General features: G+C 44.3%; 1 pseudogene; it reads left to right on the top strand.

The window, feature by feature from the left end:
* Positions 1 to 10,220: 10,220 nt before the first annotated feature.
* On the top strand, positions 10,221 to 18,821 carry LOC123153078 (subtilisin-like protease 1; annotated as a pseudogene).
* Positions 18,822 to 26,885: the final 8,064 nt, after the last annotated feature.

The raw sequence follows: 26,885 nt of genomic DNA, 5'->3' as shown, positions 1-26,885 counted from the left end.
TCATCTAACTTCCCGGCTGGTCACCAATCCTCTCACTACCCCAGCCTAAGCATGTTTTACTTCCGAGTTCTATTCTCCCTACTTTCCAAGTCTACACTTGTTGTTTTCCTGACAATAGTAAGCTGTCAATCCTATTAACCCTTAGGAGTTGAAATTGAGCATGAAGCACCGTTTGAGTTTGAAACTATTATTTAAAAATAATAAATAGTAACACTAATATTTCTTGAATAAGTAGTTTGACCACAGTTTGACCAAAAATTCAAAAAAACTTAAATTTGAGGATAACTTTTTTTCCTTTCAGAATTTGAGGATTCTAAAAGTTTGCAAAACGCCTTGCGGCCGTCGAAATCGGAAGCAGATTTTTGTGCTGAACATTTTGATATATTATACATTTTTTCTCAACATCGTATGCAAAAGTTATAGCCGTTTTACTTTTTCATAACACTTTTTTGCAAAACATGTGGAAATTTATGCTTTTTAATTTTCCTAACTATTAGATGTAGTAACATAACTACATCTTGAAGGGTTTTATTTTTTGAAGTTTTTATCATTTCTTTTGTTTTTTTTTCAAAACTGAAACGCCGATACGTGGGGGGGGGGGGGTAGAGTTTGGTGGTGTCCAACAAAAGCATAGTACAACATGGTGTCCATCCAATCCTACTGTCGAGTACGTCTGCTAGCACCGTCCAGCCAGAGTCACAACTAAGGTTAACCAAGCCAGAGTCACGTTCTATTAAAGTGGCAAAAAGAATTACTTTTAATATAGCAAAACTAATTCTATCAACTATTATTAAAGGCTAAACAACTATTAATACAAAATTTTAGCAAAATTAAGATTAATTAATAATATAAATTTATCTACTGTTGTCTAACAGAAGCATCCTACAACATGTTAAAATCTATAGATAGAACTAACTAAAAATAATTGAAAAGAACAATCAAAGGACTAAAACGACTATATAAGCAAAACAATACTGTTTTAATTAAAATTGTAATATAAATTATTCTAAAAATAATCAAATAAATCTTACTGTGACAACAATCTAACATGTGACTAGGAGCAAAAAGAATTAAATTAAAAACTATTTTTAAACTCAAATTATTCACAATCTAGGGTTTGAAGCAAATTTGAAAAAAAATCATATTTAAATCATTCAAATTTGAAAACTAATGACAGAAACAGAAACTAGACAAAATTACGAATCTAATGCAAAAAGAATCACTCAAAAACATCAAATATCCTAAAAGATATAAGCAATTTAAAACAGAGACTAAACACAAAAAATAAATGGAAAAACAAAAAACAAATTTCAAAATCTCTTTAGTCCCGGTTCGTGGCTCAAACCGGGACTAAAGGTCCCATTTGAACCGGGACTAATCCCTGCCTAGCGCCTTAGCCGCTCGAATCGGGACTAATGCTCACATTAGTCCCGATTTGTAATGCAACCGGGACTAATGTGTAGATTGAGCTTGGACCAAAAGCCTTGTTTTCTACTGGTGAGGCAGTCGAGAAGGAGTTAGATGGTGAGGAGGAGGCGGCACCAGAGTGAGCGAGGAGGCTTGTATAGCCGATCTGGCAAGGAAAATTTGCCCTTTTTTGCACGAACTATTGAAGTTGGCTCCATTGCGCGCCGCTTAAGAGGAAGATATACATGCGTTTTCTCCATTTCAAAGAGAAAGAGAAAGAAACCTTATCTCCAAAAAAAACTTTCTCACATCAACCAACCAACAGATGACACACGGACATCACATCCATTTCAAAAGGAAAAAAAAGAGCCTTCAACTTAAAATAAAAAAGATTTTCTAAAAAAGAAACAATTCCCACAACAGCCAAGCCGTAGCTGCCACTTGCATAGCTGAGAGGCCGCCTTTTTCATGTGACTTAATGGGTTTAATGAGATGATAATGCATCATAGGTGGGGAGACAAACCCTGAGCTGTTAATTTTGAATCATCTATATCTATATCTATATCAATATAAAAAGAACCAAAGGGCAGATCCAATTAATCTCGGCCATTAAATCATGTCAATCCAACGACCTAGAGTGCTTCAATGCCGAGCGCTCAACACATTTAGCGTACAGTTAATTTAATGCCAAATATAATGCTAATCACATAATAACACGCAAATAATATCATACTTAATATCTGCATGCACTTAATATACTTTCAAATTAACGTGCATTGCACGTACACATTGACTAGTTAGTTATATCTTCCAATTTTACCGATGCTGATATATAAGTATTTGTTATCACCCAGAAAATAATAAAAAAGAAAATATCATGTGCATCCCCCCGCCCCCCAGCCCACACATCCCACGCCATTAAAATGGGTAGATACATTACCCACGTCCTTGCTACCCCTTTCTTAATGGAGCTGCTGCTAATTTCTGTCAAGAATCTTGTGATAGAACTCAGTTTTGACAGCGATGCTACACTTAACGGTGATAGTATAAGCCAAAAGATGAAGCAAAAAGCACCTACTTAGGGACGTGGAGTAACTAGTCCCGATCGCAGATGCGCTCGATATCTGCAGCGTCGGTCAGCGCCCGTGGATCTGGGCCATTTCTTTATTCGCGCGGTTGTGGGCTGCCAGAAATTGGGTACTGTTTGGAAATACGTATGCCACAGCGGTAGGTGGTGGGCCATGAAGATGGAGCAGAACAGCTAGTTTTGACGCGAAGGTGAACGGCGGCGAGGTGAGCCGTGGATCAGAATCGCCGCTCCCCGTCTGATCCGTGGATCAGAAAGTTCGCTTTCCGTCTCGTGGGCACTGAGACGAATTGAGTGCAGGGTGAGAGATCTTCTCCCTCCCAAGGCTGAGGAGTGCGGAATAGAGGTCTGGAGTCTGGACCGCCGGCGGCGAGGTACCATGGAGTTTCTCATGCAACCAATCGGCTGGTACGTTGATCTTTTTTGGTTTTTGCCGGGTGCGGCTCCATGTAGAGGACCAGCTTGGTTGACTGAGAGGATCCCTTTCTTCCATGAATCAGATCCGCTCTGCTTGAGGAGGTGAGGGAGAGTTTGGTCCCCGCCCCTGTGCCTACGAAAGGCCAAGTTCTGGCAGGGCCGATGGCGCCGCAGCAGCACGCGGCGGCAGACAGCGGGGAAGCGCCCATCTTTGCGGCGGAGGAGGGAGGGAGGGGTCACCGCCGACATCAGACCTGTCAACGAGGGAGATGAATCATTGGTGCCCGGATGGAACAAGAGGTTAGTGAACAAACAACTTCGCCCCATCGAACATGCAGCGATTTCTGAATAAAGTAGTTGGCTTGACTGAAGAAATAGTACAGTCAGAGCCGATAGGATTCTTTTGCAGTCTGCTTGCTCAATTCAGAGGGGTCATGCTAGGAGTGCCTTACTGCAGCAACTAGCAGCAAGGCCAGCCACTGAGTAAACTGGAAAGCTGTACTGACTCTCAGCAAGATCATGCGAAGATCTAGTATGCTTGTGCTGCTAAGTAAGAAATACAGTCTGCCAAAGTATGGATGTGGGCTAATTTAATATGGAACCCGGTGGACAGTTCGTTCCCTAGAAAATCCGTTGAATATGTGAATCTAGATGTACTGCTGATTGTAGAGATTGAATCTTCGAATATGTGAATCTAGAAGTACTGCTGATTGTAAAGATTGAATGTTCGAATCTATGAACCTAGGAATCTATGAACTGAAAGACTGAACCACGGATCTAGAGCGTGCTGCATATTCCGTAGTATTTCCAATGTTCATAATACTCATCCTCTCAAACTATGTGTAAATCCGATTAAGTTTGCTTACTGTGTTAAATGGCAGAAGCACATTGGAGCCTCCTCACGGTGCATATTCAGTAGTATTTTCCTTCTTGCTTATTTTCAATGTGCTTTTGCTATTTAACACGATAATGCATTTCAGTTCAGGACAGGAAGAAGATTATGAAAAGCTTGAAGGGGAAGATTATGAGGCTCGCTCTCAGTGATTATGTATGTCTTGTAAGTGATGTCTATATATGTAATATATTTTAGTGTTTAAATAGGACCATACTGTGTGAATTCTATGCTCTAACCTATACAAACATTCTCCCAGTGCATAGAAACTTTGGTTGGTTTTATGCTCCCAAGCAATTAATCATCAACTGAGAACATGTCTTTTTTCCTCAAGTTCGTTGTATGTCTTCTCTCCATTGTTGATAACACAAAACTTGTTACTGAGGTTAGCCAGCACCAATCGTTTGCTTGAACCAGGTGTTATGCTGCCATTACAAGTATCTGAAGAGACGATGCTTATTAGCTTACTTTCAATATTTGTAGGTTATAATTGAAGAGCTGAGAAGGGGAGCCTTGGCGCAGTGGTAAAGCTGCTGCCTTGTGACCATGAGGTCATGGGTTCAAGTCCTGGAAACAGCCTCTTACAGAAATGTAGGGAAAGGCTGCGTACTATAGACCCAAAGTGGTCGGACCCTTCCCTGGACCCTGCGCAAGCGGGAGCTACATGCACCAGGTTGCCCTTTTTTTTATAATTGAAGAGCTGACAAAGTAGTTAAAGGAACTCATATTTGACAAGGTAAAAGGAATTCGAAGCACTTTTAATTGTTAGTTATATTCACATGAGACTATTTATTATGGAGCTCCTTGCTGGAACAGAACGGGACATGCCCATTGCTGCAGATATTTCACCCACATGGCTCACGTTATTCTACTCCGACTGATTTGATTTATCTGAATTACAACGTCCCTTCCCTTATCTCAAAAGGAAAATTACCTATTCTATTAACTCTTAAGCAAGGTTGGAAAAGGCGGTAGGCGTAAGCGAGGCGGTTGGCCTTCGCCTAGTGCCTAGGCAGTGCCTAAGCGCCCTAGGCACGGCCTAGGCGGTAATATAGTTTTTACTCCTAGTGTATTTTTGATTATTATATGGTTGTTGATATTAGTTTAGGGCATATAAATAAGTTAGTTACCATCTACTGCCATTGGAATATAACACGTTCGTCATGTCAGTGCAGTATGTGGCATGATTTCTTGCTTGGGTGGACAATTCCTTGCTTTCCCTACCTAGACCTCCATTCATGCCCTAGGCGAGGCGTTTGGCCATTGCCTAGCGCCTCCTAGGCACTGCCTTTTCCAACAGAGCTCTTAAGTACTTTGAAGAGAAACAGGCCCCCAGAAAATGTTTTTTTTTTGTTTCAGGATGAGGCATCAGTTAACATGGATAATGTAACTAACAAAGAACATGAGGGTTCATAAGACACACAGGTTGCATCTGATAGCAAGAAGGACCCGATTAAATGGCAGCAAGAACTGTTGAGCATTGTGAGGTGATACTCATAACATGTATTTAACTTTTGATTTACTTATTCAACGGCATTTCTCTTGGAGCATGTACTTCCCCCCTCAAGAGATCTACATTTATTCTCACAGCAGTGTAGTATATATGATTCAAGGATGTCCATTTGTCAAAGAATACCTAATCGCAACATTACTACACTCCCATTAGTAACATAAAACCCCTGATCCCAACATTACTATGCTCCCACAGGCCCCTAATCCCAAAAATAATGTAGGTGTTCTTTTTTCCATCGCAGGTTCTCATTGAGACTTCATTGAAAATGTTTGAGAGTTAGTTCGAACAAACTTTGGCGAAGATGTATTATATGAAGTAATCTCCTTAGTCCATGGTCTACGCTCCTACCTGTACCTCTATAGCCAGTATCTCGGGATAATATTCATTCATCTATGACATTTATTCGTGAAAGGAACTACCTGTGATAAATATGCTTATACTTGCTTGACCTTCTGATAAACTGTCTGTTTTCCTGATTGTTATTCGACAATGTGGAAATATTCTTATAAGTTGATGGATTCTTTTCTCTGGGATGTTCCTTGGGCCGATGCGTAGTTTTAATGCGATTCACTTTTCCTTAATGATGAATCAACCTCCTGTAAAAGAAAACAACACTCCGGTCTACGCACAAACGTACCTACTGTTTTCTTAGTCTGACTTTTGATACAAATGAGTAATCAACTGTTAAAGGGCGTTATGATTGAACACATTTTTGCTTTGTAAGAGGTAGTGCTGATATGCTTACTGAGATTATGCATCTCCATTTTCCAAGGTTTCTGTTGGTTCACAAGGTAACGTTTTGGTGGGCTTCACTGACAGGATCCATCCCATGTCTTTGCAAATTTTGTTTTCACTTTTTCATGATTTATAATTTAATTTAGTTCAGAAAGCATGGCTGAAATGCAGCCTATTAACAGTAGAGGGTCGTGGTCTACGTCAAGGACTACTACGATGGCGCTGATGAGCAGCTGATCAAGCAGGTGATGATGAAGGCGAGGGTCTGCTCAGTGGGGGGTAGAGGACGGCGCTGGCCATAATAAGAGTTTTCTGTATAGCATCTGCCATGCCATCAGGCTATATCTTCGCATTTCTTCTTTTATGTGCTATAAATACAAATGTATGAGTATATCTGAACTTATAATTTCTGTGTTGCAACACATGCCTAAGCTTCCTAGAAATATTCATGTACAAAACACACACCAAACAAGCCAACTGAATGGGGTCTCATGAGATCATTAAAGAAAGAGCTAGATGAATATTATTTAGAGATAACCATGATTACATATTAGTGACCTGACGCAAAATACATCATTGCTACTTGGTCAGGGCATGACGGCTCACACAGGTCCGTGCTACAAACTGGAATTAGATAATTATAAGCACTAGACGACTCTCCATAGTACAGGACTTTCTACACGGTACTAACTGCTGCGCTGCAGGAAGATTAAGAACAACATAGCGATGACCAGGATCAGGTATTCAGGTTGGTGCCGGCAAGCAGCAGTGCTGTGCGTTTGCTGTCCGTCGAGCAGCAGTGAGATGCCGCGCAAGGGGGCAGGGCTGCTGAAGCTGTGGTTGGGCACGTACATGAGCTGGTTGAATCTCCGCCTGGCTGCCGTCCAAGAGACTGTGTTCGTGCCTGGATCTCCGGTGAAGGGAAGCGGATGTGTGCACAGCTAGAGGCTGGTGCAGGCGTGCAGCACCTATGGCTGGAATAAGCCATGGCGACTCAGCTCCGGCAGGTACGTGTCCGTGGATCTCAAGAACAGACATAACCAGCCTGCAACAAGCATGTGGATGTTCACAAAGGGGATCGCCGCAGGTGGGGCAAAGAATCAGTGGGAGTACATCGTCGGGCTGCGACGACGAAGAGGAGGTAGTTATCGTCTCCGGATCTGGTTCTTGCCGGCGAGAATGAAGAAGATAAGGGTAGGGGTTGGGAAGGGAACGAAACTTCCGGCAAAAGGATGGATCCGTTGGCTGGAGCGCGCAATAAATGGGCCGGTCAGTTGACCGCCGTTTGTAGCGTAACGTCTGAGCCGTGGCCCATGACGGGTCGCACGGGCTGAGCCGCCTGGCGGAGGGACGACCGACGTTACATTAAAGGAGATAGGTCAGTGGGCCATAGGTTGCATATACTATTTCGAATACAGATGGAAATACGCTGGATGGTGCGAATCTTAGCGGGAGCTGACGGCTCTGATATGGAGCTCATCTGAGCTCGAGCTCAGAATAGCATTTTCCCCTACTTAGAAGCTTTTCTGGCTTTTTTGTCAAAGTGAAAAATCTGCAAAAGCAGAAGCAAAAGTCCAAATAAATAGGACCTTAGGCCCTGTTTGATAGCAAAGTATTTTCTAAGTACTTTGATAATACCATAGTTTTTGAGATTACCATAGTATTTTTTACAATGACCTGTTTGGTAGTCCGTAACAACTGTGGTTTTAATACTGTAGTATTTGCTAAGCTGTGGTTTTTTCTCTGCATAAAAAAAAAATCTCAGACCTCTTTTTAAAAAATAGAGGAGCCGAAAAGAAGGGTCTCCTTCGTTATCCTTCCCCTCTCTGTTCAACAACTCGCTCCTACCACGCCGCCGACGCGCCGCCTTGTCGTGTTGCATAAGTTGTCTCTCTCGGAAGCACTTAACCAAATTATGAAATACATATTTTTCCATCCGAAAATCTCTCTTACATCTCAATTCATGACCCTCTAAAATTTCTCTCACATACTTATGCCCCGTAAGGATGAAAGTGTGAATACGTTGGTGATTGCTTGAACCTCTCTCGCCTTTGTATACGGCTTCGATGATGGCCAACTCATCATCTTCTCGATGTTTACGCTTCAGAAAACTCCCCCACATTGATGGAGAAACTAGGAGGACTTACAGAGGATAGAGAAGATGCAAATATCAAGTGAATGCGCTGACCGTGGCCGCGCGATTCCAATCCTGGCGCAACTCTTCGTGCCCTTCGAAAGTGACACAGATGACTGGCCAACTACGCGACGTGTTGGGTCATCACCTCCACGCGTAGCTCCGCTGCGCCTCGATGGTGACGCAAAGAACGGTCAACAGCTCCGTCTATGTGTAGCTTCACTATCAGGTGATTCACAAGAAATGCCGTGCCATGGATGATCTTTTTTGTATATACAAGCCACCCGTTGGGTTGTTATGCATGCTGATGGTTAGGATATCCAGCTAGCTAACTACAAAAGCTCAACAGAATAGTATTCAAACGGCCGGCCAGCTGCATGTCCTTCCCCTGCTAACGGCTAGGTAGCTGACTGTTTGTACGCAACAGCTAGGCAACAATATTGTATTTTGCGGCAACAACCAAACAGGTCATAATAATCTCAATACTTCAAGATACTTTGATATTATCAAAACTGTGGTATCTTGTACCCATTGACAAAAATACTGTGGTTTTCAATACTTTGATTTTTCTAATATTTTGCTACCAAACATAGCCTTAGTCCTTAGGCCTAACATTTTTGTGCTTTTGACAGCAAAAGAAGACGACCTATTCAACCTCACTTGATTTCATCACTTCGATATTGTCATTACTTCAATATTTTTGTTCAAGAATCTGTTGATACTACACAATTATGAGATGATAACACATAAAATAATCCCACATAACCTTATCATGCCATCCATATTCAGTAGGAATTGAAGCCATTTATGTGTTTACCGCATGCGCTGGATTTATGAATTGACTAATACTCCTACATGCCAAAAGTAAGGCACGACACATTAATTATTTGTGCCATATAATGATTACCCGGTATTGACTATTCCAGCATTCCCATCATCTTCCTTGTGTACCTGTCTGCGACTTAAGAAATGGCGTCGTTTACAGATCTTTTAGTACAACTTCTCTTGCTCACCACTCTCTTCCCTACACTCGCACTATCCTATATCAATTCAGCTACCACAAGCATACACCAAAATGCCGCAAAATCCTCTGCTTATCGTGCTTACATCATGCTCGTCCAGCCACCACCCTTGAATCCAGGCGAAGACCCGCATCATCAGTTTTTTTTCGAAAGGGAGGACTCCCCGGCCTCTGCATCAGAACGATGCATACGGCCGCATTTATTAATAAAGGAGGTTCAACAAGGTCTTAAAGTCTGGAAACAAAATAAAAACGGCAAGCTCACACAGAGCCACAACGCCAAGAACAAAAGGCCCAAAAAACCACAACCGGCTGGCAAAACAGAAGATAGGTAAACTAATCGCCTATCCTATTACATGACCGCCATCCAAACCGGTTGAAGATATCCCGCGCTACCATCTCCCACCGGACAGATCCAGTAACCAAACGCTCCCTGGCCTCCGTCGGAGTGAGTAAGGACCACATACGGATCAGGGCAGTAGCCCGGAATAATACTTGCAAAAAATGAATAGTTGTTGTTCTGTTAAAAGCTAAATCATTTCTGCAGTTCCAAATTGCCCATTACAACGCGCATACTCCTACACGAATGTGTCTAGCTGTTTCGGACTCTATCCCAACAAGCCACGTTCCGAATAACGTATTGACCGAATTCGGAGGAGTAATATTAAAGGCAATTTGCACAGTGCGCCACAAAACTCTTGCCAACGGGCAATAAAAAAAGAGGTGTTTGATAGTCTCGTCCCGATCACAAAAACTACACCTAGTAGATCCTGTCCAGTTGCGCTTAACCAAATTATCCTTTGTTAAAATTACTTGTTTATGCACAAACCACATAAACACTTTAATCTTCAAAGGAACTTTGACTTTCCAAACATGTTTGGAACTAGGAATAACACTAGAGTTAATGATATCGATATACATCTATGTGACTGTGAACTCTTCAGACCTAGTACGCTTCCAACACAACTGATCGGGCTGATGAGCTAACTAAACCTCCACCAGTCTACGCACCAAATGAAGCCATACTTCCCATCGTTCGCCCACAAGCACCCTCCTAAACTGAATATTCATCAGTGGCACAAGTCTTTCTTGTCGAGCTCGTTGGCAGGTGATTCTATGAAGTCACGTCTTCTCTACTCCTACACCGAGGTGTTCAACGGCTTCGCCGTGAGGCTCACCGTTGCCGAACTCGACATGGTGTCCAAGAAGCCAGGGTTTGTGCGTGCATTCCCAGACCAAACGCTGCAGCTAATGACCACCCACACGCCAGAGTTCCTTGGGCTAAGGAATGGCACCGGGTTCTGGAGCCAGGCTGACTACGGGAAGGGAGTTATCATCGGGCTGCTTGACAGCGGCATCTATGCGGCGCACGCTTCCTTCAACGACCATGGTATTCCACCACCCCCCGCGGAAGGGCTCGTGCGACGCGGCCCAGTGCAACAACAAGCTTATCGGTGCCAAGTCACTGATTGCGGGTGATGACTCTGACGACGAAGAGGGGCATGGAACACACACCTCATCCACAGCCGCCGGAAACTTCGTAACCGGTGCATCATACAATGGTGTGGGCACAGGCACCGCGGCCGGAATTGCCCCGAGCGCCCACATTGCCATGTATAAGGTATGGGTTGCTCGTGATTGCAAGTCATCTGCCATACTGGCCGGCCTAGAAGAGGCCATCAAGGATGGGGTGGACGTACTCTCGCTCTCCCTTGGCAGCAGCACAGGCGCCAGCTTTGATCAAGACCCCATATCTATTGGCGCTTTCAGTGCCATGTCCAAGGGCATCCTTGTGGTGTGCGCCGCTGGCAACAGCGGTCCGACTCAGCGCTCCGTCGCCAATGAAGCACCCTGGTTGCTCACGGCCGCCGCCGGCTCCGTGGACCGGAGCTTCGGAGCCAACATCCATCTCGGCAATGGCAAGAGCATTGAAGGAGAAGCACTTACCCAGATAGCGAATCCAAGCTTAAAGTTGCACTCTCTCCTCTACTCCGAGAAATGGCGGTACTGCAATTACGACTATGATAGTAGTATCATTGGTAAGATCCTCGTTTGCAAGGACAATAAGTCGAAGGCTCAACAGTCCAAAATCCGCAACATAGTGGGCACTGGCGCGGCAGGCGTGGTGTTGTTCAACGACGAAATCAGTGGCTACACCACCATTGCTACGGACTACAACTGCAGCGTTGTACAGGTGACTGCAGCCGGTGGCGAGGCCCTCATAGCTTACATCGCGTCGACGGACAATAGCTCTGCGGCGTCTCTTGCGTACAACGGCACACAGTTTAGCGTACGCCCTGCCCCCGTCGTGGCCTCGTTCTCTTCCCGGGGTCCAAGCTCACTCGCCCCAACATCCTAAAGCCAGACATAGTGGCACCGGGCCTCAACATCCTTGTTGCTTGGCCGTCAAAAACGGGCCATGAACAGGGCCCTTTCAACATCATATCAGGCACATCCATGGTGACGCCACATGTCAGTGGTGTCGCGGCGCTCATCAAAGGCATCCATCCTAACTGGTCGCCGGCCACCATCAAGTCTGCCATCCTGACAACGTCAAACATCATTAACGGTACCGGCGACTCAATCTTGGACGAGCAGCATAGAAAGGCGGGCGTGTATGACACAGGCGCCGGCCATGTAAACCCGGCGAGAGCCGCCGACCCTGGCTTGGTGTATGACCTCAGCGTCATTGACTACGCTGGCTACATCTGCTGGCTCCTTGGTGACAGCGGCCTAGCAACCATAGTGCGCAACTCGAGTTTGACCTGTGCGAAGCTGCCCAAGGTCCAGGACGTGCAGCTGAATTACCCGACGATAACCGTGCCACTAACATCGACGCAGTTCACCGTGAACCGGACTGTGACATACGTCGGGCCAGCAAATTCAACATTCAAGACGAAAGTGGACGTGCCGAGGTCTCTGACGGTGCGTGCCGTCCCGGAGACGATGTCGTTCTCCAAAACCGGAGAGAAGAAGACCTTCAGTGTGTCCGTGAGCGGCCACGACCTGGGCAAAGAGCTCTACGTGGAGAGAACCTTGAGCTGGGTATCAGAGAAGCATGTCGTGCGTAGCCCCGTCGTCGTTGTCGCCATAGGAGGTGATACTGCTCCGGCACCATCACCATGAACGATGTCCATGCCATGAGATCGATGGCTGTTTTCTTTGTCCTTGTTCAATTCATTTTTGGTTTACTGTTGCGTCAACATATATAAACAGTAATAATGGAACAGGAATGTAAATTGTCTCATCTTTCCCTAATAATAAAGCACGGATTGACTCCGTGGGTTCACCGTCACAATACGCTTCTTCTCATGAATTTACGCTTTCAGTTTTTCACCTATATTATTTTCTACATCCGAGTGCTTCTTACCATCGGACCGATTAGAAGACGAATCAGACGCCCATAAAAAACAAGACAGATCCGAACACGTCCTCCGCTCCTAAGTCGGTCAGCACGCACGTTCTTCTCTCATCTCCCACCCCGCAGAAAAATCCAACCTCCACGGATCCATCGCCGCCACCATACCAAGATCCGGCGAGAGAGCAATCGTCCCGGACGTGGGCGACCATCTGGAACATGGAGCTGCCGTGAAAACGCTCCGTGTCATGGAGGGCGAGGTCAAGGTCTGCTACCTCGGCCACGAGTCCACGATCTCAACTTGAGCTTGTCGAGGCAGATGTTTTGCGAGCTGTTGGTTCGCCGTGTGCAGCCTCAACGCCAACGATAGCCCGATCATCCCAGCAGCCGAGGTAGCCAACCGGCTTGGCCTTTGCCCTCACTGCGCCGCCGTCGGAGTGCGCGACCGTGGTGGAGTGGCTCCACAGGTGGCTGCACGGAGGCCGGCAGAAGCTTGTGAAGAGCCATGACTGTGATCGATAGCTTCTTTTGTTTCCCTTTGAGTTGATGGGGGCTAGATGTACTTCAGACAAGGCTTCAACAAGGAAGAGCGAAAGACCACTAATACTTTTTAGTATTGGATGATATAGTGTACTATCTATCTTTCCATTCAAGAAAGTTGGTGGCGATGGAATCCGCGTGTGTGCGTGTGTGGCTGTGCCTCTGGTCGCTCGATGGTTTTTCAGGTTCCGTAAAGTAAGAAACTGTTGGTTCTATTCTAAATTCTAATAATGTTGATCATCAGGGAGAGAGAGATCAGAGGACAGATGGAAGGGATGGGGACAACATTATATTCGAAAGGGAATAACGCTGGAATACCTTGCTGTTGCTACCTGTCAGAGTGCATAATTATGAAGTAAATTACTCGGCACTGCTTAGTTGCCAAACTTGACAGTTGCTAAGACCTTTTGTCGACAAGATACACAAACATACAATTGCATGGTAAGTTAATGTCTTCGGATGGATTTTGTTTGCCTTTGTTGACAAGAAAACTATAACTATTTGCTTACAGTTTATCAAAGGTAAATTGCCAGCGACATGAGAAGTACGTTCATTGATTTCATGTGGACTAACTTACTGGATGGTTTTATTCATTTCTTATAGCTTCACTCAAATAATTCTCCCTATATTTTTGGGTAATTCATTTCATCCAATAGTTGATAGTTGCTTCATTATTACAAAAATTGATCAGACCAGGAAAAGAGATCTTATGATAGTTTTTTCGTTATTACGAAAAATTCAACAGAGAGAAAAATAAATCTTATCTAATAGTTTGATCTTTTTCCCCATTATCTGAGAAAAGTTCTCCCTAGATTGCGGATGCAATCGTGGCATGAGATTGTTAAGAGTGAAGACATGCATATGGGTACTTTCCACTGGCACATCACTATGTAATGAAAAGAATAGCATCATATTTTATTTACCCAACTGTTGTTCTCCAAAACTAATCATATTATTTGCTTTCTACAGGTACTATGTAGAGTATTCAAAAAGGTCATCTTCATGAAAACTAGCAGAAGATAGACATTAGGAAAAATGAGAGATGAGGTGAGTTTTTGTTGTTCACCATCCAATTCAAGCATCACACAAATTAAGCATTACTATTCAAAGGATGCAGAGTTAACCTGTTCATCCTTCTAGAGGAATTAATAAGTTAAAATTTGTGTCCCGTTGCAACGCACGGGCTTTTTTGCTAGTATATACCAATACGTGATGGTGTAGAGTTTGTTTTTTCTGTTTTATTTATTTATACTTTTTTACTGCAAAATTGCGGGTCAGTTACAATTCCATTCCCTTGTTCCGCTACTCGACGCGCCTGTGAGGCATTGGTTTCAGCTTTATGTTTTGTTAGCTGAGAGTATTATGTTTGAATGCCCACACCATAGGCCTGCTCCGGTGCTCCCCCTTAACCTAATTTCAGAGGGGTATTTTTGTCCCCGCGAGTTTGTTTTTTTCCTGGCCCGTCGCAGCCCAGATCCAAGCCCCGTCTAGCCCTGTATAACCCAAACCGTATACGTACAGTACCCTGGTCCGAAAAAAACATCACACGACCCCACGTCCACGTAAGACCTGCCGAATCCAATCATCACGCGAGCAGCTTCATCAATCTCGCGAGCATTGACGCAGCCCCATAAGTCACGTAGTAGATCTCCTCCGGCGGCTATCTCGTCACCGGCGATCTCGTCGGACAGCGGGCGCGACAACGTCGTGAATCTCCAACGATCATGCACAGGTACCGCATCCCGCGTCCCCCCTCTAGTCTTGCTCGCGGCAACATCGAACGAACTGCCGCCGCGCCAATGGTAGTGGTTAACCTAGCGGAGCGGGTAACCTAGCTACCCGGCGGCGCATGCGATCGTGGATCTTGTTCCAGTAGTGCCGCTCCTCGTGATCTGGGTTCACGTAGCGTCGGTTGCCGTCGGCTGTGCGCACCACCAGTATCGTTATTTGATGTGGCGGCTAACCTAGGTATCCAACGGCAGAGGTAATCACAGATCTAGCTAGGTTTTGAGATCGTGCAGTTTCTCGCGATTAAAAGTGATCATGACGGGTGCCGTGGCCATCTTCCTTACTAAGTTTGGCAGATCTGAACGACCTCGGTTGCGGTTGTTTACATAACATCCATGATCATGTGCTATGTGCTTTATATTTCATCATTGATAATGTTTGCACATGTGATGATACATATTATTGGTTGTAGGAAATGGCGGACGAGGAGTTAACTGATATCATGGTAGACATGGAGTTTGGAGAACTGATGAAAGATTGGATAGAAGATTGGTCAGATGATGAAAATTCAGATCGTGAAGATCGGTCAGAGAATGGGAACGAATGGGACGATCTTAATGTGAGTGACATTGTCATGTTGTAATTTTTTGGTGGCATCCGACAACATTAAATCTTTGTGTTGAAAATTTATAGATCGATGAGCTTGATGATGATCAGGAAAACAACTCGGAGCTCTCGAATGAAGATTACATTAGTCAGGTACGTAAGTGAATTTTTTTTTGGCATGCAAATTGAATTTCTTCTGGAATATTATATGATAAGTAATTATGTATTTGTGTTGTATTTTTCAGTTCATTTCCAAATGTCATAATGCGTACAACTATTACGGTGAATCCAACGCGGAGACATGCCTTAACAACGAATCATTAGATGCACCTGGTTCTGGGGAGTCCGAGTCGTCGGTCATCATGAGTGAGGTATGTGTGTAATCAATGTTCTATGGAAGTAAGTAATGTTAAACCATAGAAATCTATTTTCATGGCTGTGGTTTGATTGTGTAGGTGACACAAGATGATGGGGTAAAGAATGTCCAAGATACTGCCAGTGCAGATGATAAGAGGGATATGTTCATGCAGATAATGGAAATGACTTTTACGTCTCACGATGTTGCGTATGATTTCTACAACAGCTATGCTAGAGATAATGGTTTCAGCATTAGAAAGAATAAGGTCAGGTATAGCAAAACAGAGTCACGTCATATGTGTTATAGGCGGTTTGTTTGTTCAAGACAAGGGAAACGTGACAACAAGTTGCTAACCGAGGAAGGACACAGCCGTAGGCTCAGAGCCGAGACACGCTGCTTTTGCGAAGCGCACCTGACCGTCAAGCTTGACCAAAAGCGTGGGGTTGGGTATGTTGAAAGTTTTGAGGACAAGCATAGCCATATGTTGGCAGGACCTGATGAGGTACCTTTTCTTTGGTCCCACAGAAAAATCAAAGAGTACCAGAAGGATGAGATAATGTCCATGAGAGCTGCAGGGATTAGAATTCATGACATGATGGATTGCTTCATCAACAAACATGTATGGTATGGCGGTGTTGGTTTTACCAGGCGTGAAATATACAACCTTTGCGCCAAGGAGAAGAGGAAGCTTCTTTCAAAAGGTGATGCTGCCACAGCCATAGGCATCATGGCCAGTAGGAAACAGAGGGATCCTAACTTATTTTTCGAGTACAGGCTAGATAAGGAAGGACATTTGAATAGGATGTTCTGGTGCGACTCCCAGTCTCATCATGACTATGAGGACTTCGACGACGTGCTTGTATTTGACAGCACATACAAGATGAACCGCTATGGTATGCCATTCATACCTTTTGTTGGTCTTAACAATCACCGGAAGACCACTATTTTTGGTTGTGCCATAGTTTCGGACAAGACCGAGGAGACATACGTGTGGCTTCTGCAGACTTTTTTGAGGTCCATGTGTCAAAAGATTAAGAGTGTTATCACAGACGCCAACACTGCGATGATCAAGGCAATTCGCGAAGTCTTGCCAGACGTGTGGCACCGTATATGTACGTGGCACATAGAGAAAAATATGAAGATTCACCTCAGTCACAAGTCCTTGAAGGAGTTCCGAACTCTTCTGTACTACAGCACGTCCACGACAACATTTGAGGAGAGATGGCACGCATTTTCCAAAAGATGGCAGTCGGAAAAAACTGTAACATGGTTGAGGCGGATGTATAAGAAGAGGAGACTGTGGGCCGCGGCATATCTAACAGAGGGGTTTTGGCTTGGCATGAAAAGCAACCAGCGGAGTGAAAGCCTGAACTCATGCCTTCACCTCCACCTAGACGGTGAAATGACCCTGGTGGATATGATTTTGCACTATGAGAACGCCGTTGTGCGTATCCGTGAAAACGAGGCGCGAGATGACTGCACGGCCTCACAGGGTTTACCGGTGCCAGTTACTAGCTCGAGGGAACTTGAGATAGCTGCTTCTCACGTCTTCACTCTAGCAAACTTTTATATGTTGCAAGATGATCTTAGAAAAATTGACGGCATGGAGATTGTAGAAATAAAGCTGGGAGACGGATCACAGCAGTACATCATGGCCTGGAAGAATAATCGGAAGCGCCGTTTTTGGGTGGAGTATACACCAGTAAATTCCGCAGAAACTATAAGGTGCAACTGCAGAAGAATGATTCGAAAGGGTCTACCTTGCAAGCACATATTCCATGTACTGAAGCACTTGAACATATCTGAAATACCGAACTGTTTAGTTCTTATTCGGTTCACGAAAGAAGCAAGGTTGGGACTGCCCGCGAGGCGCACAAGCGATCTGTTGGGATTTGGTTGGACTGGGGTCGGGGAAAGAATGAAATATAGCCAGGTCAGTGTGTTAGCGTCTGAAGCTATGCATGCGGCATGCAAACACCCTGCATTGTGGGATCAGTTACAGGAGAGTTTGAAGGTTGTGATAGCTAATAGTCATGAGTATGATCTGCTACAGGAAAATTTGTTGAAGCAAACAAATGACATCAGTAAGTGTGCAGTTGAATATGTGGACGATGGTGAAGGCAACATGATTGAGGTTAAAGATCCTATGAAAGTGTCAAGCAAAGGTGCAACAAAGGTAGATGAGAGCCGCCCTGTCTCGAAAAATGGTAGACCACTCTCTTTTGATGAGTTGAAAACCTGGTGCGGCGCTTGCAACTTGGTAGGACACACTAGACGTAGCAAGAAATGCAAACTAAATCAGAAGTAAGTGTTTGTATGCATTGTGGATTATTAAATTTTGTATCATTCATTAACTTAGCTTGTCTTCTATCATGTGCAGAAAAAGTGGAGAAGGAACAAGAGTAGAACACTTGCTTCAATTATTTACTGTGTTAATCGGCCGGCTCATACTTTGGCTAAGGTAGCTGTAGGCGCTTGTGTTTCTTTGGTTTGGAGGCTTTCGCCCCCTGATTGTATCCTTAATGTATTAGCAAACGAGATCCCAGTCTTTGTTTAAATAAAGTAAAATGTTTCCCTCTAAACAAAAATCAAAAAAATTCTTTACTGTGTAATGACCGGTGCGGGAGGTAGAAAGAATATTGTACATTTCCCTTGCCCACGTCCTAAATGCCATTAAATAAGTAACTGTACCACTCTCCTCCCCACCACACACTCACCCACCTCCCACAGGCGCCGGTTCGAACTCCCCTCTTATCCCCACCTACAGTAGATCGAGAATACCCTGCCGGTGACCGCTGCAGCCGCCTCCATGGAGAGAAGCCTCGGCTGGCAGAGAGCGATGATGTACCTCGCCGGCGATGAAGAGGGGTGGCGCGCGCAGTTGACGGAGGTGTGCGGCTAGTTCCCCAGCACGGAGATGTAGGTCAACCACGCGCGTGGCCTCGTCAAAGTCCTCACCGACGCCGAGAGGAAGCGCGCCTTCCCCTACGGCCGCGGCGTCCCGCCGGTTGTCCTACTCGTGTGAGCAATGCGAGAGGCCACGCTGAGCGACTCCCCTGTTCAGCATGCAAGGTGGTGGATGTACCTCTCCACCACCATGACGCTGCAGCCAGATTCGGCACGTGTCACGTCGAGGGCGGACCGCGTCGACATCGAGCTCGCTCTCCCTGCGCCCGTCAGCCCGGACTACCAGGTCCGCCACGTGTCGAAGCCAGTGCTGCCGTTGGGCTCTGATGTCGTGGAGGACGATGTGGAGGAGGTACTGTTCATCCCTGGTGACCATGAGGAGGGCGAGGAGGACGCTGTGCATATGGTAGCGCCGGTTACCGTCGAGGGTGGCAAGACAATGCCCATCGACGTCGAGCTCCTTCCCCTCCTCCCTGACATAGTGAGGGTGTAAGAAGAGGAGGTGGCTCAGGATCAGGTGGCGCAGCTGTCAAACAGAATGGCGGTCAAGAAGAAGGCTTCTCTGTGTGTGGTGCGCCGCTCACGCCGCCTCAAATTTCTGAAGAAGTGAAGATGGGCACAGTTGCTGAAGGAGGAGGAAGCTGCTGGTTATCTTAAGTTAGGTATGCTGTTATATGTTTCAGCATATAAGTTAACATTATTTTGGGTTTGATGTTGGTTAGGTATGCTTTTATATGTAAGCATATAAGTTATGCAATCGGTACGGTTTGATCGGGTTCTTTGTGGCTGAAGAACTGAATATCTACTGCTCACCCTAAGTGCCAAGTTCAGTTAAATTTCTGAATATTGAATATGTACTGTTGCTTTGCTTCAGTGTTGCATGGAAGCTGCTAGATGTTGCTCCTATGTTGCAACAAGACAATGAACTAGGCTGCTGCATAAATCAGTAGTGTTGCTAGGTGATGTGCCCATGTGCATCACATACCAAATATAGAACATGCCAAAAGTGCATTGTCTGTCAAATATAGGACATGCCAAAAGTGCATTGTCTGTCAAATATAGAACATGCCAAAAGTGCATTGTCTACCAATCATGATGGCCCCATGTTATTTATGCTGCAATCTCTGTTACACTTTGCCCATAAACTGAATAGCAAATAATTCAGCAGCATTTCATCATGTCAATTACAATGATGTCAATAACTTTATGAACAATCTACTTGCTAACTATGACAACAATCATAATGGCAAGCAGGCCAAGATACAGAAGACCTCCAAATCCTAAAATCCTATCCCTATAGAGCAATATCTCCTTGTGCATCTTAACCATTTCCCTCTTTTCTTTCTCATTCCTTTTAATTCCAGCTTCATATTCTGTAATCTTAGTCTCCAGTTTCTTGTTCTTCATGGAAAGATACTTAATGACTGACTTTGCTTTGCTATCCCACTCCCCATCAACCCATTCAACATACTCAGAAGTGATATCATCCTAAATAAATCATGAGCAATTCAAGTCATTTTATAACTGAACTTGTCGCTGCAAGCGTTAAACACTGAACTTTTTTGCAGCTTGACCGCAATAGCAGTACTAGTTTGAATATCATGCTCAGTAGACTAACCTCAAACACACATCCCCCGAGTTTGCTGCCAAAATTGTCTACATCTACGCAGACACGGCCACTAGGAGTTTCCTGATGACCACATAGATGGAGCTTGTCATGGCCACAGGTGATGAATTATGGGCGTAATGCTGGGATGTAAAGAACAACGGTAAATAACTTACCTTTTTGCCACCAAAGTGTAGCACTGAAGAAACCCTAGCCGTGGGTTCTCTCGGCCCGCCGTTGCCCACGAAACCCCCGCCCCTGTTCCACTAGATCCGCCGCCGCTGCCTCCTGTGCCACTGAATCCGCCCCACCTGCTTGTAGGACCCAGGGTTCGACCTAACTTGCGGTCGCCACCGTTCTTCTCGCCGCAGCCGCCGCCGCCCGACGCCCAGCTCGCTGTCATGCTTTCGCCGTCGAGATTTGGAGGCGCAAATAGAGAGGGAGGGCTAGGGATTTGGAAAGGGAAACGAGAAAAGGGGAAAGATCAATGTGAACCTGGCAAAATGGGCTGGTGTAGCGCTGCCGGGAAGATAGCCTGCCTGTGGGGCCCCTCACGTGGTTAGATGGGCCGTGCCTGGCATTATTGTGAGTACATAAAAAGTTAATTATACATATAATAAAAAAATGACAGGTTTGTAAAACAAAATAGAAAAACATGATGCCTGATAACACGCAATAGAGCCAACGAGCTGACATGACTAATTTTGATCAGTGTAATATTACATTTTGGCTCGATATATTTACTTATCTACCATGACTACTTTTCATAATCATGTGATGAGGGGGAATTACTAGGAGATTATGCAAGATGATGACATGCAGATAGCTAAGGCAGAAGGTTAAGCTTGGTAGAGTTTTAAAAAAAGTTAAGATTGTGAAAATTTTAATATGAAACTCACGAGAGCAGTTGAAGAGAAAAATAGACTATTATAAAAAAATGGAGAACGAGAAAAATATTAAGTAAGAACACTTGATAAGTGAAGCCGTGAAAAATACAATTATAAAAAATTGGAAACGAGAAAAATATTAAGCAAGAACAATTGATAAGTGAAGCCAAAACTTTATTGGTACGACCAAATTGTCTTCTCCGAGCGAATTTTATGACCGAATTGTCTTGTACGAGCGAATTGTCTGACAGACACATACACATGCATGTGTCACAATATTCGAGATGCCCTGTTTATTACATAAAAATGATAGAACCCCTAAGATAATCATGCCGTCGAAACCTTCAACCGGACTAAATCCAAACCACTAAAACTTCAATCTTGCATGCCGCATGAATTCTTCAGGCGCGCCTTTTCCTTGCGATTTCGCGAATTTTGTTCTTCACACACTCCATCGAGTTCGAAGGTGACATAATCAACTCTGCGACGAAACGTCTTCTCCTTGCGTCAACGGTAGCCTGCAAAAAATGACATAAAGGTTACATGAACCGAAGTTGCTACACCACCATAGTAGCTTGTCTACAAACATAAATAACAGCATACCTGTGTAAAATAGTGGGCGATTCGGTCCCCGTCCCAATGTTCTAGACATTCTGTGACGAAAAGGCCACAAGAGTTCCTGGTACATATGCAAACATTAGCGGTGGGCAATACGAACATGTGTGTTGTTGTTTGATTGTGCATGATGTCCTATTAACTCATCCATCCTCTTGCTGGGGTATGTCATACTCCTTGATAGGCCACTTACTTATGTCCGGATATTTCCCTGGTGTAATAAGATTTGCCTGACACATATTGTGTGCTATAGCCATTCGCTATAAAGAGGATAGTGTGAAAGAACAATCACAAACAATATGTAAGAGCAATGGTACAAATATTGGTTACATTACCAGTGCTTTAACAGTCCTCTCAGTCAGGTCCAGAGGATAGAGCGAATCGAGAACTTGGAATTGTTTCTTGATCATGTGCATGACCACGGTCATCCAGTGGCTATTGTCGATATTCAACGCGATGTACGTCTACAGTGCAAAAAACCATTATGGATCAAAAGAAATACTTGATGAACTATACTGTAGTGATCAATCACAAACATTACGTACCTTATCACGCACAGTATACTCTTTCGTGACTCTATTAACTGCTTCAACTTTGGTCAGAGCACTATCCATGTTGCAGCTCGATGGAAATGGATCGTCTTGTGCGATAGCACGATCTACAAGGAATTTGGACCTCCACGCTGGACAGAGGTAAAGATCATGAGCAACACACAGCTCCAAATGTCCCATATAAGCATCGATAACCTACATAGAATATCAGCGCATTACATGTTGAAAGTTGAGACATAGATTATTGAGCATTTTAAAAACAGGACATGCAAGTAGTACTTACATCGTCCGACAGCCATCTATGAGCTAGTACCGATAGAATCCTTTCGGAAGTCAGAGTTATGCCATGCCCTTCACTGTAGTAAATTTTTTTGTTCTTGTTCTTCTCAGTGCTAGCAGCTAACTCGACAAACGAAACAACTGCATCAATTATTTTCGATGTCAACTCATCTGCCACAACCTCCGGCACATTATTGTTCGAAAATAGAGCTGCATGAAATAATATGAACGTCAACAATGGTGATCATATGCATTGGTAGTAAATAAAAAATAATAATAATATTAGTTACGATACCTCTAGTAGCAGTACTAGTACCAGAGGTTCTCTGACCATGGCTGGTACGCCTGCCGGGCTTGTCAAGTGCGTAGGGGGATTCAAATTTCTTGGGAACGGCCCGCTTCTGCTTACCGGACATAACCTCCTCATCCTTATTGATTGTTGCACCCTTTTTCCATTCGCCTTAGCCATGAACTTGCTAATAGAAGATGGACAAATGTCTATGTCCGATGAAGGTGCTAGAGTAGAAGTACCAACCACCCAAGGGTTTTCCGGTGTACCCCCACATACATCATTACGCTTAACAGGTGAAGCTTCCTTGTGTCTATTCATCTTCGGTGGGGTTTTCTGTTTGGCAAACTAAATCGTGTGAACATTTCTAGACGTAAAAAATAAAGAGAAAACTATAGACAGAAAGATAAATACATAGTACCTCAGGTACGGTTTTATGGTCGGGAAGCACTATATCAGGTTGCGTCATGTCAATGATCGGCTGTCCATCACTGTCCATGTCTTCCTTGTACACGAATTCCTTCTTTTCATATGGACCATTCTCGAACGAATCCACTTCGTTTGGATCATTCTCCGCGGATGGCACGACAGCAGCCGGCTTGTACATGACACCTGCTTTGTTCAACTTCTCCAACAATCTCTGCAATAGAAATATAAACTTAGTAATGCTAGCATGATTTAAAACAGCAGACATACTGTAAACTATTAAGTTTGGGTGTGATACCTCAGCAACTTGATCAGGGATTTGCCTCATCTGGGTGTGTATGAAGTCCATGCACCGCTTCATTAGAAGCTCCATCAAATCTTCCGACAATGCGGTTGTGCGTCGACTTCTTTGCGTTTCCAGTTGCAGGCTTGGTTTTGGCTTCATGGTAGGCGCATTATTTGGGATGTTGGGCTCCTGAGCCCTATACTCCTGGGTGATATTATTTTCGATCTGCATGCGATATTGAAGTACATGTGATGAATAAAAAATAAATAGTATTAAGTTACAAAACATTTAAGAAAGACGAAACACAATGACTTACCCTGACATTACCACGGCCGCGCCCATTGTCATAGTCGAACCTATCTCTCATAGTGGCTGCACCTTCTGTCCAGTTCCTCATAAGAGGTTGTATGGACAAGTTGGGATTATAGGCGCATTCGCCTTCGACCGGTTGCACCTTCTCCCAGTACAAGTACTACAAAAAAATATAAGGATTTAGAGTTAGTAAAATACATCACATAAAATTGCAATGATATGATAATTGACATTATGCAACATGTCTCATATGTGTACCTACAAGAGAGCCAAATTGCCTTTCGGCCATTGGCGGAGGTGTTTGCCTTTCTTCACTATGCGAAGGCAATCAAGGAGAACACGCATGGTGAAGGCATTCCAGTTAATCTTTGAAATACATTTCACATCTTCGACCAAAGTGTAGTACTGCTTTGGCACAATCTTGCTCGACATGGGAGCAATAATTGTTCCTAACAGGACAAGGACTACTTTGCGAAGGAAATCGTCGTCGGTGGCTTTACTTTTAATTATGTCCTCAATGAAATTATCTATCACTATGTTTTTTGATGTCTTATTAAGAAATTGTGGCGGCACCCGCTCCTTCATGTCCTCGCCTTCTTCAGTCAGAATGTCCGAAGCGGACAGTCCTTGGTTCTCGAGGTTAAAGATGCACTCGACGTCGACCGCACCGAGAGTCACCTCCCCAACCTGCTCTTGTATAATGAATCTGCCCGTGCTGGCCTGAAAATTCTCAATCATATACCTAATCAGTAGGGTACGCATCTTAATAGATGGTATTTGCAGCATGCTGCGCAATGTTGTATCAGCCACTCTAGCGCGTTGACCGCTCGATAGAGCTGCAACAAGCTTGCACCATTTCTCAACGGCGCATACTATTTCTCCATTCAGCTCGTGCATCCTATTGAAAGAAAATATATAACTTCGTGACATTAGCTAACACTAAAGCAAAAATAACAATAGACATGCAAAAATATAAAACTTTCTGGCAGTAGCTAACACTAATGCAAAAATAACACTAATGCAAATACAAAACTATCACCATGTATACTGCAACATGCAGCCAAGTGTGTGCTGACATGAGGCAATAAAAAAATAACTACAATTGGTAATTGAATTTACTTGCATCTGATCAAGTTCTTTGAGTATCAGATAAATTATATAATCAATAAATTTAATATGGTAAACTGTTACTAATTCGTCTAGTTGTCTTATTAACAGGGTGACAAATTGTTCAGCTGTAAATAAACTAGAGTCTATAGCAATGGTACCTATTTGAGGTTCATCAACATCTAATGCTAATAACTCTTTAATTTTCTATGTGCACAACAATATAATTGGATCGTGTGACAAAAATATAATTGGATCTTGTGACAAAAAATGTATTGCATCATGCTTCTCGAGAAACAACATCTTATTCTACCATGCTATGAAAGAACCAAAGATTGTTTTCATCTATACCATCTGGTCAGAATGCATCTAGTCGAGTTCATACTAGTTGAAAATATGTGGTAAAACTAAGTCCATCAAAGCAACGAGACGGGGGAAGTAGCTTGCTATGAAGGCGCGAGGGAAGGAGGACAATTTACTTGATCGGTCGACGAAGATGAAAGAAGTCGACGATGCGTTCTCGACATAGTTCGTCGAGGTCGGCCTGCACGTGCGGACGACCTTGATCTTCTCGGGGTTTTTGTGGCGTGTGGGATGCGGCGGACGGAGCTGTCGACGCCTCGCCGGCAGGAGTCGATCTAGTCGACGACATGTGCGAGGAGGAGGAGATTATATACGAGGTCGACGCCTAGGTCGTCGTAACTTCCCTGTGGCCAATATCGCGATCTATATTTTTCTCCGTTGAAGCGAGGCTGAACGTGCTCCTCAATCGTAGGGATTAGGAACATATGGATTAGCACGATCCCAGAATTGTGTAACAGAACGACAACTACTCCTGTGATCGACGTGCGTGTGATCGACGTGCATGGAAAGCGCAGCGTTGTGGGCCCCACAATATGGATCCGACACTTATTTGTGGTCTGGGCCGGCCCACCTACCTGCATTGTTTCTTCCCTCAAAATAAATATCATTGGTTCATCCCTAAAAAAAACTCTTTGTGACACCTATTAGTTATTGTATACTTGTATATGTTCAACAATATTTATAATATCTCTATCATTTCTACAATATTATACATGCATCGAGTGTCAGAAATGAACGATACTTGTCATGCATGCATGCCATGGTCATCGTAGGTTACGCATAAAGTTTGGGATCATTTGGTGGGACCGTCAAGGAAAACCAATTTCAGACCTGACCTCTGGCAGACCCGAATGGTCCTGCTTGTACATAGTGCATGTGGAAGCATGCATGAGATGACCCGAACTTTTTGGGACCATGTGGGCTTGGCCAATGTGGTCCCCCAGGCAAGGTGTGCACGAATTCGGACACAAAACGCACGTTGTGTCACGTGGGGGCAGTGTTGTAGGGTTTTGTCGCCGGAAAACCCTAGAAAATGCATCGAGTGTCGCAAATGAACGATACTTGTCACGCATGCATGCCATGGTCATCGTAGGGTATGCATGAAGTTTGGGATCATTTGATGGGACCGTCAAGGAAAACCAATTTCAGACCTGACCTCCAGCAGACCCGAATGGTCCTGCTTGTACATAGTGCATGTGGAAGCATGCATGAGATGACCCCAACTTTTGGGACCATGTGGGCTTGGCCAATGTGGTCCCCCAGGCAAGGTGTGCACGAATTCGGACACAAAACACACGTTGCGTCACGTGGGGGCTGTGTTGTAGGGTTTTGTCGCCGGAAAACCCTAGAAAATGCATCGAGTGTCGCAAATGAACGATACTTGTCACACATGCATGCCATGGTCATCGTAGGGTATGCACGAAGTTTGGGATCATTTGGTGGGACCGTCAAGGAAAACCA

Source organism: Triticum aestivum, chromosome 7A (genome assembly GCF_018294505.1).
Source record: "Triticum aestivum cultivar Chinese Spring chromosome 7A, IWGSC CS RefSeq v2.1, whole genome shotgun sequence".
NCBI lineage: Eukaryota > Viridiplantae > Streptophyta > Magnoliopsida > Poales > Poaceae > Triticum > Triticum aestivum.
This window is presented reverse-complemented; position numbering and strand designations above follow the sequence as displayed.